The sequence below is a fragment of the Procambarus clarkii genome, chromosome 43 (genome assembly GCF_040958095.1).
Source record: "Procambarus clarkii isolate CNS0578487 chromosome 43, FALCON_Pclarkii_2.0, whole genome shotgun sequence".
Taxonomy (NCBI): Eukaryota; Metazoa; Arthropoda; class Malacostraca; order Decapoda; family Cambaridae; genus Procambarus; species Procambarus clarkii.
In genome coordinates this window covers 6,906,347-6,923,944 of record NC_091192.1, presented here as the reverse complement: position 1 = coordinate 6,923,944, position 17,598 = coordinate 6,906,347, and the positions used below count along the sequence as shown (strand labels likewise).

At 45.9% G+C, this 17,598-nt stretch overlaps 1 protein-coding gene across 5 annotated transcripts in view; it reads right to left on the bottom strand.

The window, feature by feature from the left end:
- LOC123755734 (uncharacterized) overlaps positions 1 to 17,598 on the bottom strand; it is a 318,192-nt gene that overhangs the window by 104,504 nt on the left and 196,090 nt on the right. The window lies entirely within an intron of this gene.

The following is a 17,598-nucleotide window of genomic DNA, read 5'->3' as shown; positions in this document are numbered from 1 at the left end:
CTTACCTTACCATCACCATTACAATGACAACAGCTAAGTTAAGCAAATAATATATTTCTTATGTGTTGGTATTTTCTGTTAAATGCTATAAAAATGCTTTTGCATAAGTACTAGTAGTTCCTGAACAAGAATTAATGGTGTACTGAGTGATTGGTTAAATATTAATGTCTGTATACAAGGGCTGCACAATGTCACCTTGGTTGTTAACATATACTGTAGATGAATGGGTTCATGAAGGAGGTCAATGTAAGAAAATTATAAGAAATTTTAAACATAGTGCCTAAGTCTAATATGAGTAAACAAAAAATGTCAAACTTGATGTATGAAAATGATTCAGTTCTTTTAGCACAGAAGTAGAGAGAATTGCGATAGCCTAGTTGAAAATTGTAATTGTGTACGTGATATATGCCTGTTAAAAATTAATATGGATAAAAGTAATGTTGGTATAGAGAGGGAATTTGTGTGTGAAATAAATATGAATGGTGAAGTGCTGTAAGTGGTCAATCAGTTTAAACATCTGGGTGCAAGATTAAAAAAAATGCATAATGAAAGTTTAATCTAAGGTAAATCAGGGAGGGAAAGTGGCTGATGCATTGAAAATCCTTGTAAGGAAAATTAAAATAAGAATAAATCAAGCCAGGAGGCTACACAACAGAGTGCTAGTGCCAAAAAAAAAAAAAAAAAAAAACTTTAAGTACAGATGTGAAATAATGGTACGGTAAGAAAGAGAAAAACAAACATTTTGAACAGTGAAAATGAACACTGAGAAGCATGTGTTATGTTAAGAGAGTAAGGAATGAAAATATCATAGAGATATATATATGGTGAAAAAGTCACTAAGTCACAAGATTGAGGACATGGAGGGTGGGGCTGTAATTACCTAAGTGTAATTACCTAAGTGTAGTTACAGGATGAGAGCTATGCTCGTGGTGACTCATCTTCCCAATACCCTTCGAAATATGATGCTATGCATCTATTGACAGCTTCAGCTTCTACCACTTTCTTACTTAATTTGTACCAACCGTCTACTACTCTGCTTGCAAAACAGAACTTTCTAATATTGTTTGTAGCATCTTTACTCCCAAACGCTTCAATCATTAGCTAAGAGTGACAACCTCTTGTCCTTGAATATGCAGGTTTCAAGAATTCTATCAATTTTTGTCAGTATCTGTTAATATTTTGTGTAGTGATCATACCGCCTTTTTTTTTTGTCTTCTAGCTTCGGCATATTTAACGCCTCTACCATCTCCTAGTAGCCCTTGTTTTTCACTTCTGGAAGCAATTGTGTTGAATGGCTTTGCACCTTTTCCAGTTTATTGATATGCTTCTTGAGATATGGGCATCATACAACTGCTGCATATTCCAATTTTGGTCCCACAAGAGTCATGACCAGTTTCATTAATTATTCAACATCCATTTTTTTAAAAGTAATTCTGAAGTTGGGGGATCATAGCAAATGCTCCTCACACAATGTCCTTTATGTGGTCCTCTTGTGACAGCCTACTTTCCAGAACCATCCCAGAATCTTTCTTTGTCAGAGTTCTTTAGTACCTTTCCACATAATTTGTAGGTTGTGTGTGGCCTCAGAAGAGTTCTGGGTTGGTTAACTTTTGTACAACCTTGGCTGAGCGGTTAAGGCAGGTGTCTGGGAATCGCCAGGTCGCAAGTTACCTCAAAATCATTTTGATTGATCAAAGTGATTTTTATTAATATATCATGCCAATGATTTCATTGCTATATTATATAGCAATATTATATAGCAACCATTCAAGTTTGTTGCTTGTTTGCATTATATATACTGAATATATTTATATGTCGTACCAAGTAGCCAGAATGCACTTCTCAGCCTACTATGCAAGACCCGATTTGCCTAATAAGGCAAGTGATTTTCCTTATTTTAAAAAAACTGTTTCCAATTGGTTTATTTGAAATACTCTTATTATATTATAAGAAGAACATAAATTATTGACTTAGTTATGTTAGTTTGGGTTAGGTTAGGTTAAGATATGATAGGTTAGGTTAGGTAGGTTGGTTAGGTTTGGTCCTATATCTACGTTAGTTTTAATTCAAATTAAACAAAATTAACTCTAACATCCATGAAATGGATAATTTTATCATTTCATAAGAACAAATTTAGATAAATATATATATTCAAGAAAACTTGGCTTATTTTGCAAATCGGGTCTTGCATAGTACGCCGAGAAGTGCGTTCTGGCTATCAGGTACAACATACATACATACATACATACATACATACATACATACATACATACATACATACATACATACATACATGCGAACAAGCCTGAATGGTCCCCAGGACTATATGCAACTGAAAACTCACACCCCAGAAGTGACTTGAACCCATACTGCCAGAAGCACTCTGCTGGCGTACAGGACACCTTAACCACTCAACGAACACGACCGGACAAAAGGAGGTGATAGCCGAAGCTATTTGACCCCCCCCCCCAATGTCCCCATTGACATTAATGGTAATCAAATTATTCCGTTCTACCACCGAAAACATCAATATGATATTCGATGTTTTAAATAATGAAGCAGCCTACCTTACATACACTGCACAAACCTATATGACATTTCTCTTTCTTCAAATTTATTCAATATTTATTTTTCATTTGTCTTATAGCAAAAGGTTCGTTCGGTGGTCGGCAGGTAGGCTGCTCCATGTTTCTTACATAAAAAAAAATAAAAATAAAAAACAGTTTAAACAATTTGAAAAATTGACAAATGCCATAAAGGTTCATTGTTTGACGGGTAGGCTGCTCCATTATAACAATCTTTGTCTGTTTCAAATGTGTTCCATATGTTTTGTATTTTTCATTTACTCTCAATAATGGAGCAGCCTACCCGACAAACATTGAATGAACCTTTATGGCATTTATCCATTTTTCAAAGTGTTTCAACTGTTTTTTATTTTTTTTTTTATGTAAGAAACATGGAGCAGCCTACCTGTAGACAACCGAACGAACCTTTTTGACATTTCTTCTGGTTTTCAAAAAATTTTAATTTTTATTATTATTTTCATTTTTTATGTAAGAAACATGGAGCAGCCTACCTGCCGACCACCAAACGAACCTTTTGCTATAAGACAAATGAAAAATAAATATTGAACAAATTTGAAGAAAGAAAAATGTCATTAAGGTTTGTGCAGTGTATGTAAGGTAGGCTGCTCCATTATTGAGACGTAAATGACAAATACAAAACAAATGGAACACATTTGAAACAAAGAAATATTGTTATAATGGAACAGCCAACCTGCCGAACACTGAATGAACCTTTTTGACATTTGTTGTATTTCAGAAATTGTATTTCTTTTTTCTACAAAAACGTCAATGCTTTGCAACATCTCAGCAGTCACCCTTTTATATCCCAGCATCATTAGCATCTTTAAACAAGAACAATTTAATATATTTGCATCGTCAGAGGCGTCCAAGAATGTGCAAGAAGCAGCGCGATCCCACCATGTGGTGTTGACGTTACTCAAACGAGCATTCGCCATACGAGACGATTTGTCGCCAATCGGGCCGGTCGTTACCCAAAGTGTTCGCCTTTTGGGGCGATCATTATGCGAGGTACCACTGTATATCATATAAATACATTGTCCAATGTTAATATATGTTACTTTCATCAATATCCCCCCAAAAAAAATTTAGGGGAAATTTTCTTTTTTTAAATTTTAGTTATTTTCTCCTTTGTTTATTATTTGATTTTGTTGTAACCTTTACATCCTGGAGAATGCATACCTGTCTCTAACTATGTGAAGATAGAATGAAATTGGTCAAGAAATAAATCAGTTACAACTCACAGAGCTTGGGACTTTTAATTTTTATGGCTGCTTTTTCTCAGATTTCAAACTCTATTTTCTTTGTCTCTTTAGGTTGTTTTGATGATTAAGGACCATATTAGGATTTTTTCACTTATATAAAGTATATCCTAAATATATGCATAAATCCTTATAATTATTATAATTATCACTATATTTTGTGTTTTTTGGGGGTTATTTTTTCTTGACTCCATTTCAACACATATTGACCTACAACTTTCACATATTCAAGTACGAATGCCAAACAATGTTTATTAAAACATACAATTAAATTAACAAATTAAAACTACCTTTATTCATTGTTGATAACTTCAACTTCAATTATCTCTGAAACTAGAGATTAAATTTTGAGGGGCTTCTAAAATTCGAGTTTTTGACCGATTCTCACTATTTTGACATATTGTGTGCTCAGCTGTTCTACAATCCCTTCAGAATGGATTTTTCTAAAACTTTATACATTTGGAGTTATAATTTTTTTTTGTCTAAATTTACCGCATATTTCAAATGCCATACTGACGATTTTTTTACAGTAAAGTATATTGAAAACCTATATTTTAATTTGATGAAAATGAAGATCATGAGCTATTCTGAGAATAATAACACCAAATGAGAAATTGGTGATAGTTCATATTTTTTATTCTGATTTGAAAATCTGAAGTTTTCAATATTCAATTTTAAAATTAATTTGCATTCTCTTGTTTTACAAGACACGTTGTGATCATTTAGACAAAGTTGGAGCATTTGCCTTGTTTTTTATGTACAAAAAATTGGAATGTGTTTGTGCAAGTTTTAAAAACTTGAGTTATGTCAAATCGTATATGTATGTATTGCGCGGGTGAGCCATTTTCTGGGTGAGTCCCAGAGGCTCCCCAGAGCTATCCAGGCTGGATGGATATGTATAACATTCTGGCATCAGTCAATGTGCTTGGAATTCTTGCCTACTGGGGACCACGAGCCAGAACCTGGCCCCCTCAGAGAGGCACGAGGAGCAATGGCCTATAGAAACTCCCCTGTGGTTGGGAGCATTCTATGTCTGCCATCGACCAGAAAGGTAGGTTTTCCAAAACAAACCCCTTTTCTGGTAAAAATATTCCTACCAAAAGTCGAACAAGTGGACTGAACTCCCCAAATGAAAATTAGCAAACAAGCATGAAGTCATCATGTTGTCGCGCTACCGTCTGTGCAACCCCCCCTCTCTCCGGGAGGGGGAAGGGGAAGCCCCAGACCCCTCGTGCCAGCAACCCAACACTAGTTCCTAGGCTGGATGTCAAAAAGACACGAAAAAACATGCCGACCGGAGGGAGGGAGGGATGCCAGGGAGCCTCCTGGACTCACCCAGAAAATGGTGTTTCATTACATTCAATGCTGGTTTTCTGGGGGGGGGGGAGCCCCATCGGTTCCCCGGTGCTAACTACCCAAAGAGAAAGAAAAAGAAGGAACTTACCTGGGCGGCGGTCTGCCCTCACTCCTCAATGCGAAGTCGAGACAACTGGCTGCAACCGCCGACCCAATGCAACGCAGGCCCTACTAGGCACAGGGACATTCGCCAGGTAGCGAGCAGCCAGGATCCTGTTCAACCTCCAAAAACCCCGTGCCCAAATGGGATCAGGCACAAGCAAACAGCGTAAACCTCCCCTCCATCGCCCCCATCAATAGGGCGAACCACGAAAGGGCCGACGCACCTTACGAGAACCTATGCCGTTCACAAAATGATCCCCGTGCCTAGTAGAAACAGACAGAACCGAAGGCTGTGCCAGTCCTGAATCTGACAGCACTGGCCTACCACGACGGAAGAACCCCGATCCCTGGCACGACCTTTGCGGGAAGGCCCTCCACAAGCCCCCGCGGAGAATCAACAAGTCCGACACCGGCCTACAACTAACTGAAGCCGCTTGCAGATACTACAGACGGGCTTCGGACAACCGAAGGGACAGGGCCCAACCGGATTCCAAAGAAGGAGGCAGCACCGCCTGCCAACACGTGAGGCGAGAAGCATAAAAACAAGAAACCGCATCCCTCGCAAACAGCTTCAACAAGGCAAACGACGACTGCACAGCAGAGGTTAGCACACATGAACCCGCAACGACCCCCAGCACCTCTACATCCAACTCAGGCCAATCCGAGGACAGCTCAAAGAGGGAAAAGAAACGCAGAGCCACAGTACACAAATCCTCTGCAACCAAAGCAGCTGAAAGGAAGGGAACCTGCACATGAAGCTGCATCATGCCCACATTCAGCGTAAGGGAAGGAGCAAACAAACACACATTGAAGTGCTCAAATTCGCTCCCAGAAAAACCTGCAACACAGTAGGAACCTCCCGCCACTCAAGCGCGCGGGACCGACAGAACGTGCGCCAAGCTTTCAACGAAAAGAGAGAGCAGTCTGCCAACCAGGACGACTCGGGAACCTCATAACGAACCCAGTACGGTCAAGCTGAACCATATATGAAGGAGCGCAGATCCATAATGAAGGCATAATCCGGGTAGCGCAGGAGGTAAGCCAGGAATCTATTCGACCTCCAAAAACTACAGCGTCCAAATATCAACCCAAGACATGTTACCAAAGATGGCAGTCAAAGCCGCAAACTTACGAACGTCGTGGGCACAAGAATAAACCGCAGGCTGGCTAGACTTAATTACCCTGTGGACAACCTGAAAGACCTGAGCCTAGGAACAAGGAAGAAGGGAAACTGGGTCAATCCAAAGCGTATCCCCGGCCGCCGAAGCCATGGCGAGCAAATAACAGCGGAGAGCCGCAACCGGACACAACACATGATGCACACCCTAAGGGCTAACAGAGAGTTAGGCAAGGATGTCCAACTGGAAACTTCACTGACAACTCACATAGAGGAGGTGAATAAAGAACTAGAAAAGTATAAAGAAGAAGTAAAAGCGACATATGATCAAGTTGTAAAAGAGAAAGAGACAATCAAAGAAGTGTGTTCAGAAGTCAAAACCAGAAATGACCAACAAGAAGCAGAAATTAGGCAAGCAATTAGGAAAGAACTGGTTACCAACAGTAAACTGGTACAAAACACTGCAGATAGAACTAAGTCCATAATCATTTTTGGATGTTTAGAGAAGGAAATTTCATCTAGAGTGGACCGAGCGGCAGAAGAGATGAAAATCATAGAGAAAATAGTAGGTTTAGGAGAAGGCTCAAAGGAAAATGTCAGTGATTTTAGAAGAATAGGAAAATATGAGAAAGAAAAGAACCGCCCCTTAAGGGTTACATTTAATGGAGTGAAAAACATGATGGATGTGCTAAGAAATGCCAGGAAACTGCAGAGTGATGAGGTTGGCAAACTTTGGTCAATAAGACAAGACCTCTCCAAGGAAGACAGAGAAAAGCTGAAAATGAACCTAATTGAGGCAAAACGTCTAAATGGGGATAGAAATGAAGAAGACAGAAATTCTTTTTTTTACAAAGTGACAGGGACTGGCAAGCTTGTGAAATGGTACATAAAAACAAAGCAACAAGATCAGAAGTGGAAGGGGGAGTAAAGAGCAAAGGAAAAGGGAACATGTTCCTGAAAATTGTATATACCAACATAGATGGAGTGAGGTCAAAAACTTTGGAGTTGCACGATATAATCCAGCTTAGGGTCCCAGATATTGTTGCATTATCAGAGACGAAACTTGAAGGAAATATAATAAATGAAGTCATATTCCCAAGAGGCTATTCAGTTTGGAGACGTGACAGGAAAACTAGGAAGGGAGGAGGAGTGGCTGTACTGGTGAAAAAACACCTGAAGGTAAGAGAGTTAATATTTGAAAACCCTTGAGATATTGACATAATGGCATTGCAGGTCTGGAATCAGGATGATAAGCTGATAATTGTAAATGCCTACAGCCCACCAGCAAGCAACACATGGACAAAGGAAGAACTAGATGACAAACGAGAGGGCCTCATAATGGTCATGAGAGATATTATTGAACAAGCAGATAAAGATAAATCACGACTGTTGATACTGGGGGACTTCAACTTTAAAGCAATAGACTGGGAGGCCTATGAAGCAAGAACGGAGGACTTTTGGACATGCAGATTTGTGAACCTCATTCTGGAGACATTCTTGTATCAACACATAAAGCAGGCCACAAGAATGAGGGAAGGAGATGTACCGTCAGTACTGGATCTAGTATTCACCAGGAAAGAAGAAGAGATATTTGACATCCAGTACCTTCCTCCCTTGGGAAAGAGTGATCACGTCCTGTTAGACATTGATTATGCTTTAAGATATCATCTAGAAGAAAATGGGGACATTGAAACAGTTGATAAACTCGATTTAAGGAGAGGACACTATGGGGAACTTCGAAATTTTTTTAATGAGTGTAATTGGACAGAATTGTTGCTAGGCAGGGAAGTAAATGAAATGTATGCCAAATTTTTTAAAATATATGAGGAAGGCACACAAACATTCATACCAAAACAGAGATGCAGGGCCAGAAAACAGGATTGGTTCGACAGAAATTATGAGAGGGCAAAAGACCAAAAGACACAAAAATGGAATCAGTATAGGAAGAGGCCAAACCCTCAAACATACCAGCGATACAAAGATGCGAGAAACAACTATACGGCAGTAAGGAGAGAGGCAGAAAGAAATTTTGAAAAAGAGATAGAGGATAAATGTAAAACAGAACCGGGCCTATTCTACAAATTCATAAACAACAAATTGCAGGTAAAGGATAATATCCAGAGGTTGAAAATGGGAATCAGATTCACGGAAAATGAAAAGGAAATGTGTGAAACATTAAATGAAAAGTTCCAAAGTCTGTTTGTACAAAATTAAATCTTCAGAGAACCAGACACAATAAGAATTCCAGAGAACAACATAGAGCGGATAGAGGTGTCTAGAGATGAAGTGGAAAATATGCTAAAGGAGCTCAGTAAGAACAAAGCAGCTGGCCCAGATGGCGTTTCATCATGGGTTCTAAGAGAATGTGCATCTGAGCTCAGCATTCCACTTCACCTGATCTTTCAGGCATCCCTGTGTACAGGAATCGTAGCAGACATGTGGAAACAGGCTAACATAGTTCCAATCTACAAAAGTGGCAGCAGGGAAGACCCCCTCAATTATAGACCTGTATCATTGACAAGTGTAATAGTGAAAGTATTGGAAAAACTAATCAAAACTAAATGGGTAGAACACCTGGAGAGAAATGATATAATATCAGACAGACAGGCGATGAGTCACAATAACGTGGCTGAAGTATGATGTATGATATCACAATCGACTTGAGAATGGTCCAGGACGGACCGAAACGTCGTCGTCTCTTCAATTTCTAGTGTGTGGTCTGGTCATCAGACAGACAGTATGGTTTTCGATCTGGAAGATCCTGTGTATCGAATTTACTCAGTTTCTCTGATCGAGCCACAGAGATATTACAGGAGAGAGATGGTTGGGTTGACTGCATCTATCTGGACCTAAAAAAGGCTTTCGACAGAGTTCCACATAAGAGGTTGTTCTGAAAACTGGAAAATATTGGAGGGGTGACATGTAAGCTTCTAACATGGATGAAAAATTTTCTGACTGATAGAAAAATGAGGGCAGTAATCAGAGGCAATGTATCGGAATGGAGAAATGTCACAAGTGGAGTACCACAGGGTTCAGTTCTTGCACCAGTGATGTTTATTGTCTACATAAACGATCTACCAGTTGGTATACAGAATTATATGAACATGTTTGCTGATGATGCTAAGATAATAGGAAGGATAAGAAATTTAGATGATTGTCATGCCCTTCAAGAAGACCTGGAGAAAATAAGTATATGGAGCACCACTTGGCAAATGGAATTTAATGTTAATAAATGTCATGTTATGGAATGTGGAATAGGAGAACATAGACCCCACACAACCAATATATTATGTGAGAAATCTTTAAAGAATTCTGATAAAGAAAGAGATCTAGGGGTGGTTCTAGATAGAAAACTATCACCTGAGGACCACATAAAGAATATTGTGCAAGGAGCCTATGCTATGCTTTCTAACTTCAGAATTGCATTTAAATACATGGATGGCGATATACTAAAGAAATTGTTCATGACTTTTGTTAGGCCAAACCTAGAATATGCAGCTGTTGTGTGGTGCCTATATCTTAAGAAGCACATCAACAAACTGGAAAAGGTGCAAAGACATGCTACTAAGTGTCTCCCAGAACTGAAGGGCAAGAGCTACGAGGAGAGGTTAGAAGCACTAAATATGCCAAAACTAGAAGACAGAAGAAAAAGAGGTGATATGATCACTACGTACAAAATAGTAACAGGAATTGATAAAATCGACAGGGAAGATTTCCTGAGATCTGGCACTTCAAGAACAAGAGGTCATAGATTTAAACTAGCTAAACACAGATGCCGAAGAAATATAAGAAAATTCACCTTCGCAAATAGAGTGGTAGACGGTTGGAACAAGTTAAGTGAGAAGGTGGTGGAGGCCAAGACCATCAGTAGTTTCAAAGCGTTATATGACAAAGAGTGCTGGGAAAACGGGACACCACGAGCGTAGCTCTCATCCTGTAACTACACTTAGGTAATTACACTTAGGTAATTACCCAGCCTGACCAACCAAGCACCAACAACCCAAGGTCCCCTCCGAAACACAGCCGTTTCATTCTTCGCCAGAAAAGAAGGAGACAGCTGCAACCGAACAAAATGACCACCAGGGCTGAAGGAGCAGAAACCCCTGCGCTGGAGCATGAAGCTCCCATACCTGACCCCCAGAAGCTAATGCCAACAGGAAAAGAGCATTAGAAAAACAATCCCGAACGGAAGGGCCCACAACAAAAGAGAAACGAGAGGAGAAGAGAGAAACGAGAGCATCCGGTTCAAGGACCAGGACGGCTCAGAAGCCGCATGATCAGGCCGAAGGTGAAACAATACCCGAGACAGCTTGCGGAATGGAGCAGAAGTAACATCAACACCGAAAGCAAGCTGAAACGGCTCCGTCAGCGCCGCACGATACGAGGCGACAGTATTGGGCATAAGATGACGGTCCTGGAACAACCAAGAGAGAAAGGACAGAACAACCCTATCAGAGACGAAAGAACACCGACGCAGTGATAGGAAAAACCGCCAGGAAACTTCATACTGTCGCTAGACGAAGCACGCAGGTGGAAGACCAACAACAACGCCACCTGCGCAGCATACAAGTGATGATAAACCCGAGTCAAAAATTCCAGACGCGAAGACTCGAGGAGAAGACCAAACCAGCCTCGTACCAGGCAGGACCAATCCGCTGAAAGAGGTGGAGCTGCAGGAAGATCCTTGGGTTCGGACACCGAGCAAGCAGCGCCTGAAACCAAGGCTGGGCCGGCCACCACGGAGCCAGAAGGACAAATCTACCCTGGTAAGTCTCCAAGCGAGCCAGGACCTGGAGCAACAGCTGAATCGGGGAAAGAGGTAAAGGTAACCCCATCTCGCCCAGTCCTGCATGAAGACGTTGACCCTGAAGGCCTCGCAATCGGAGAAGGGCGCCACGTATACCGGGAGACACCTCAACCACGCTGACGCGAGGTGAGCCACGTCCGGAGTCGGCATCAACTGTCCATTCCGTGGAAAGGGGAAGGAAACGAGACAGGCCGTCCGCCAGGATGTTGGACACCCCCCGGACATGAGCTGCCAGGAGAGCCAAACCCCGAGAACTCAGCAGATTAGTCACCCGAAGCGACCAGCCCCAAAGAGCCAAGGACCGTATTGAACCCCCTCGGTTCAGGCAATAAACCACTGTTGAGCAGATAGAATGGAGCCAGATTGTCGATCCGCAAGCGACTCAAACCCTCCGGAGCAACATCCACACCGCCACAAACCCTCCGGAGCAACATCCACACCGCCACAAACTCCCGGACCGTGCTGAGAGCCCAATGGAAGGACGGACCTCACTGCCCCTGGCCAGTTTGGTGAGCACTGGTCACAAAACCCCATCTAAGAGACGACGTGTTCGTATACACATCGAGCGAGGGTTCGGGCAGGCGCCAAAGCACTGAACCTTGAAAAACCTGAAGAGGAAGCCGGCGATGCAGCAACCGGTGCAAAGCCCCCGGAGGCCGAACCCAACGATCGCGAGAGAGGCGGAAGGGCCATCCCCGAAGGAACCAGAACAGCCAACAAAGCCACAGCCGACCCGGCGGGTAGACCATCATGGCAAAGTTCAGGCTCCCACACAAACTCTCGAGCAACCACCGCGTGACACGGGAACCTCTCGGAAACAGGCGAAGGAGGGACCGCAAGCGAAGTAGAGCAGTCGGAGGCAGAGACAAGGAAGCAGTGCGAGCTTCCTGAACCAGACCCAGCCAAGGCCAAACCTAAGAGGGAACCAGATGGGACTTCCTCCAGTTCACCAAGAACCTGAACCCGGCAAGCTGGGAAAGAACCAAATCTCTGGCGAACAGACACGCGGACTGGTTGGGAGCCCAAACCAGTCAGTCATCAAGGTAGGCCAGAACCCGAACACCTAACAGACGCAGGCTGGACACCACGACCTGAGTAAGGCGTGTGAAAACGTGAGGCACCAGATTCAACCCGAAAGGAAGACAATGAAAGCAGTAACCTTGACGCCCCACAACAAAACCTAGCCATTCTCTGAACCTTGAGTGAACTCGGATGTGCCAATACACGTCCTTGAGGTCCAGGGACACCATCCAAGCGCCTAGCTCCAACAGAACACGGACCTGGGATAGAGTAGTCATCCTAAAGGAGCGGCAATAAACCCATGGGTTCAGACGGGACAAGTCCAGAATGAACCGGAGGTCCGCACAGTCCCGTTTCGGAACCGGAAACAGGCGGGAAACCCACCTGAGGGACGCCGTCGTTTTGACCACGCCCAAGCGAACCCACTCCAAGATGACCTGACAGAGCGCAGGAGAAGAGGTCTGCCCCCGCCAGTCCCGAACCCCCCAAGGGAGGAGGAGCCACCCAACACCACCACAGGCCGCACAAAACGACCCGAAAAGCCCAAGAATCGTGTGGACCAGGCGCGAGGAAACAGGGAGTGCCCCCCCCCTCCATCTCCCCGTCAATGGGACAAACCACGAAAGGGCCGACGCGCCTTGCGAGAACCCAAGCGGCGAAGAGGACGATCCTCGCGCCGATCAGAAACAGCCGGAACCGGAGGCTGTGCCTGCCCCAAATTCGGCACCAGTGGCCTACCCCGATGAATTGATCCCCAAGCCTTGGCACGACCCTTCCGGGAAGGCCCCCCAAGAGCCCCCCGGGGCAACAACAACTAAGACATAGGCCAACAACTAATCGAGGCCGCCTGCAGGTACTGCACCACAGCAGACTCACCAAACAGCAACGGACAAAAAGGTGAAGACAACCAAAGAGTCAGGGCCCAAGAGGAATCTAAGGAAGAAGCCAGTACCGCCTGCTGACACGCGAGGCGAGAAGCATAGAACCGCAAAACCGCATCACGCAGGAGTGGCACGAAGAGCTTCAACAAAGCAGACAACACCTGCACCGCGGAAGGCAGCGCACTGGACCTGGCAGCAGCCCCAAGTGCCCCCACAACCAATTCGAGCCAGTCCGAGGACAGCTCAAAGAGGGAAAAGAAACGCAGAGCTGAAGCAAGCAGGCCACGAATACACAAATCCTCCACAATCAAGGCAGCCGAAAGGAAAGGAAAGGAACCTGCACGTGAAACTGCATGACACCAACATCCCACAGAAGGGCAGGGGTGAACAAACAAGCATTGAGATGCTCGAAGTCGCCCCCAGGAAAACTTGAAACGCTGACTGAGTCTCTTGCCACTCAAGCACGCGGGACTGACAGAACGCGTGCCAAGCCTCCAACAAGAAAAGAGGACAGTCTGCCAACCAGGACGACTCCAGAACTTCATAACGAACCCAGTATGAACTAGAAGAGCCGTATACGAAGGAAAGCGAATCCATCACGCAGGCATAATCCGGGTCGCGCAGGAGGTAAGCCGCCAAGACCACCCGCACCTCAGAAGATGAGACACGGGAAGCCGGAAACCTCCGGAAAGACAGAACTGAAGAACCTACAGGATTACGGAACCGAACCCGGGGAGGGGTGGACACCAAATCCAACTTATACACGGAGGAAGCAAAAGAGAACCCCTCTCCTTGTAACACTACGCCCCGCTCGGAAGACAGAAAAACCCAGGCGGGGTCTAACGGCGCCCAAGGTCCCCAAGCCAACTCCTCCTCAACCCCGGGAACCTCACCCTGAGGACCTGAGGCCGAGCTGGCCTCCAAACCCCCCCACCTCCAAAGAAAAGGTGGGAGCTGCCAAAAAAACATGAATGAAGGGGGCCCATTAGCCAGACCCAGAAGCTCTGGTAGAAGGACCAGTCTCGAATGCCTCCGCCACAATCCCAGAAGGGGACACCCCCGAGACCAGCTGAGTCTCAACACCAACTAGACCTTGCCCCCGACTCCGAAACCCTCAGATGCTTTGTAGCAGGAAGCAAGGGTGGGGGGGGGGGAATCAAATGAACAACAGACAGGGAAGGACTAGGAGGGGCAGACAGAACCAGAGCCAAAGTGACTCCCACCCCCAAGTCCGGGTCCCTGTAACCAAAACCCAAAACAGGGCAGTCTCGGGGCATCCGGGGCCGCAACCAACCGAGCGTGTTGCAGACACTCACCGGCAAAACCGGTGAGTGTCACCCTGAGACAACGGGACAGAGCAACCTTCAAACTCACAGAACTGTTTTTCAAACCAACAGAACTCCCCAAACGAAATTAGCAAACTAGCATAACGTCATCAGGTCGCCGTGCCACTGTCTGCACAACCACCCCCTCCCCAGGAGAGGAAAGTGGGAGCCCCAGACTCATCCGCTGGTGACCGAACCTACAGTTCTTGGCTGATGGAAGTCTCGTGCGGTCGTGCCTCTGGCTCCAGTTTTTCGTTGCAGTTCTGTGCCTTGTGGTGTAGGCTGTCCCTTCAAGTGGTGAGTGAGCCAGGAGTGATATTCCACGGTACTCAGGCTGCATGCGCCTAGGGTCTCCTTCCCCTGGTGCCCTGTAAGTACTGCCCTTGGGGCTTGGGGCCACCTTCCACAAGTCACGTCTTGATTCACCTCCGCTGTGCCATTTACTGCTCGGTATTTGGCCGCCCTTGGGGTCAGCTGGGGCTTTTCCTACCCTTGTTTGTTTCTGAGTAAGGGTAGTTTTCATCACTGGCAGGTATGCAGGGTACTGCACAGCTAGTTTTCACAATAAACAGCAGCCGGCTCTGTTCCGCCTGGGTACGTTGTCCTCTTGCGGGGTTTTTCTTTTGCTTTTGTTTTCTGCTTGGTGGGAAGGGGGGTCTGCCATTGTTGTCCCCCATGGAAACCCCATGGGGGCTACGTGGTCCGATGGATGTGACCCCTAAGTCCCCTCTCGTGTCTTGCAAGTTTGAAGGTTGCTCTGTCCCGCTGTCTCAGGGGGACATTCACCGGTTTTGCCTCCACCATGCTGCCTGTTGGGTCGGTGATTGTTTTGACCCGGAGTTGTGTGACATGTGTTGTCTGTTCGTATTCCAGTTCACCCAAGCTACTGATGATGATATGTGGGTGCAGGCAGCTAAAGCATTGCATGCTAGACTTAGGTTGCTGCAACGCGGTCGGTTGGTTGTGGCCCCGGATGCCCCCGAGACCGTCCTGTTTTGGTTATAGGAACCCAGACTTGGGGGTGGGAGTTACTTCGGCTCTGGTTCCATCCGCCCCTCCTAGTCCTTCCCCGCCTGTAGTTCATTCGATCCCTCTCCCCCCCCCCACCTCCTTGCTTCCGGCTCCGAAGTGTCTGATGGGTTTTGGAGTCAGGGCAAGGTCTAGTTGGTGTTGAGACTCGGGTGGTCTCGGGGGTGTCCCCTTCTGGGATTGTGGCGGAGGCATTCGAGCCTGGTCCTTCTACCAGAGCTTCTGGATCTGGCTAATGGGTCCCCTTCACTCCTGCTTTTTTGGCAGCTCCCACCTTTTCTTTGGAGGTGGGGGGTTTGGAGGCCAGCTCGTCTCTGGGTCCTCAGGGTGAGGTTCTCGGGGTTGAGGGCAAAACTTTGCAGTTCATCCTATCCTTCACACATTTTCTTAATGAGGAAGGGACATCCTCTACTGCCTCTACTCACAACTATTTTCTTAGGTTGAACCTTACCACGGCCTTCCTTCCGGCCGTGGGAGCCGGTCGGCCGAGCGGACAGCACGCTGGACTTGTGATCCTGTGGTCCTGGGTTCGATCCCAGGCGCCGGCGAGAAATAATGGGCAGAGTTTCTTTCACCCTATGCCCCTGTTACCTAGCAGTAAAATAGGTACCTGAGTGTTAGTCAGCTGTCACGGGCTGCTTCCTGGGGGTGGAAGCCTGGTCGAGGACCGGGCCGCGGGGACACTAAAGCCCCGAAATCATCTCAAGATAACCTCAAGATAACCTCCTTGGGACCCATGGCAAAATATATAATAATTACTTCTATGTTCAAATACCCCCAAATCCGAAAAACACTGAAATTCTTTACAAAGAATTCGGGCGTGATTGTCACTAGGCATCTGGTAAACTAAGGCGCGATCGCCATGCCACCACGCTCTAGGTCAGCCCATATGCATATCAACAAACGCGTTTCCTGAGGCAAAGTTTGTAACCCAATTCAAATTTTCCGAAGAAATTGGGCTCATAACTCGAAAAGTTCGTAAAGAGGGGCATTCATAAGCTGAGGTACCACTGTAACATCCACCCCCGAACACAAGCTGAAGCGGCTCCACCAGTGCCACACAATACGAGGCAACAAATGACGGTCTTGAAAAAAAAGTCAAGAAAGAAAGGCCAAGACAACCCTATCCAAAATAGAGGACAACCTACAAAGAGAGAAAATAGTGGAAAAAGCCCCAGGACACTTCATACTGTCGCTGAGACCAAGCTCGAAGGTGGGACTCCATCAACGAAGTCACCTGATCACCATACAAGTGGTGATAGACCCGTGTCAGGAAGATCAGACGTGAAAAACTGAGGAGAATACCGAACCAGCTAGGTACCTGACTGGGCCAATCTGCAGAAAGAAGCGGAGCCGCGGAAAACATCTCAAGTTCAGACACCGAGCTAGCAGCACCTGAAACCAAGGCTGGGCTGGCCACCAAGGAGCCAACAGGACTATTCTATCCTGGTAATTCTCCAGTCATGCCAGGGCCTGAAATAACAGCTTGACCGGGAAGAAGAGGTGCAGGTAACCCCACCTCGACCAGCAGACGAGTCACTCAAAGAGACCAGCCCCAAAGAGCAAAGGACTGAAGACAACCTCCAAAGTTCAGGCAATGATTCACTGGAGAACAGTCTGAATGGAGCCTGATCGTCGAACCCCAATCGACCCGAACCCTCTGAAGTGCCAGCCAAACAGCCGCGAAACCCCCGCACTGTGCTGTGGGCCTTATGGAAGGACAGACCCCACCGCCCCTGGCCGGCCTGGTGAGCACTGGTCACAAAGCCCCAGCCAAGAGATGAGGCATCCGTGAACACATTGAGCGAGGGCTCAGGTAGGCGCCAAAGCACTGAACCCCCCAAAAAAGGAAGAAGAAGCCAGAGACGCAGCAATCAACACAAAGCCCACGGGGGGCCAAACTCAATGATTGCACGAGCGGCGGAAGGGAGATCCTCAAAGGAACCAGAACAGCTGCCGATGCCACACCCAACCCAGCGGGTAAACAAGCACGGTGAAGTTTAGACTCCCACGCAGCTGCTTGAGTAACTGCCGAGTGACCCGGGAGCCATCCAGAAACAGGCAAAACTGGGACTGAAGCTGCAGCAATGACTCCAGAGGAAGGGACAAGGAAGCAT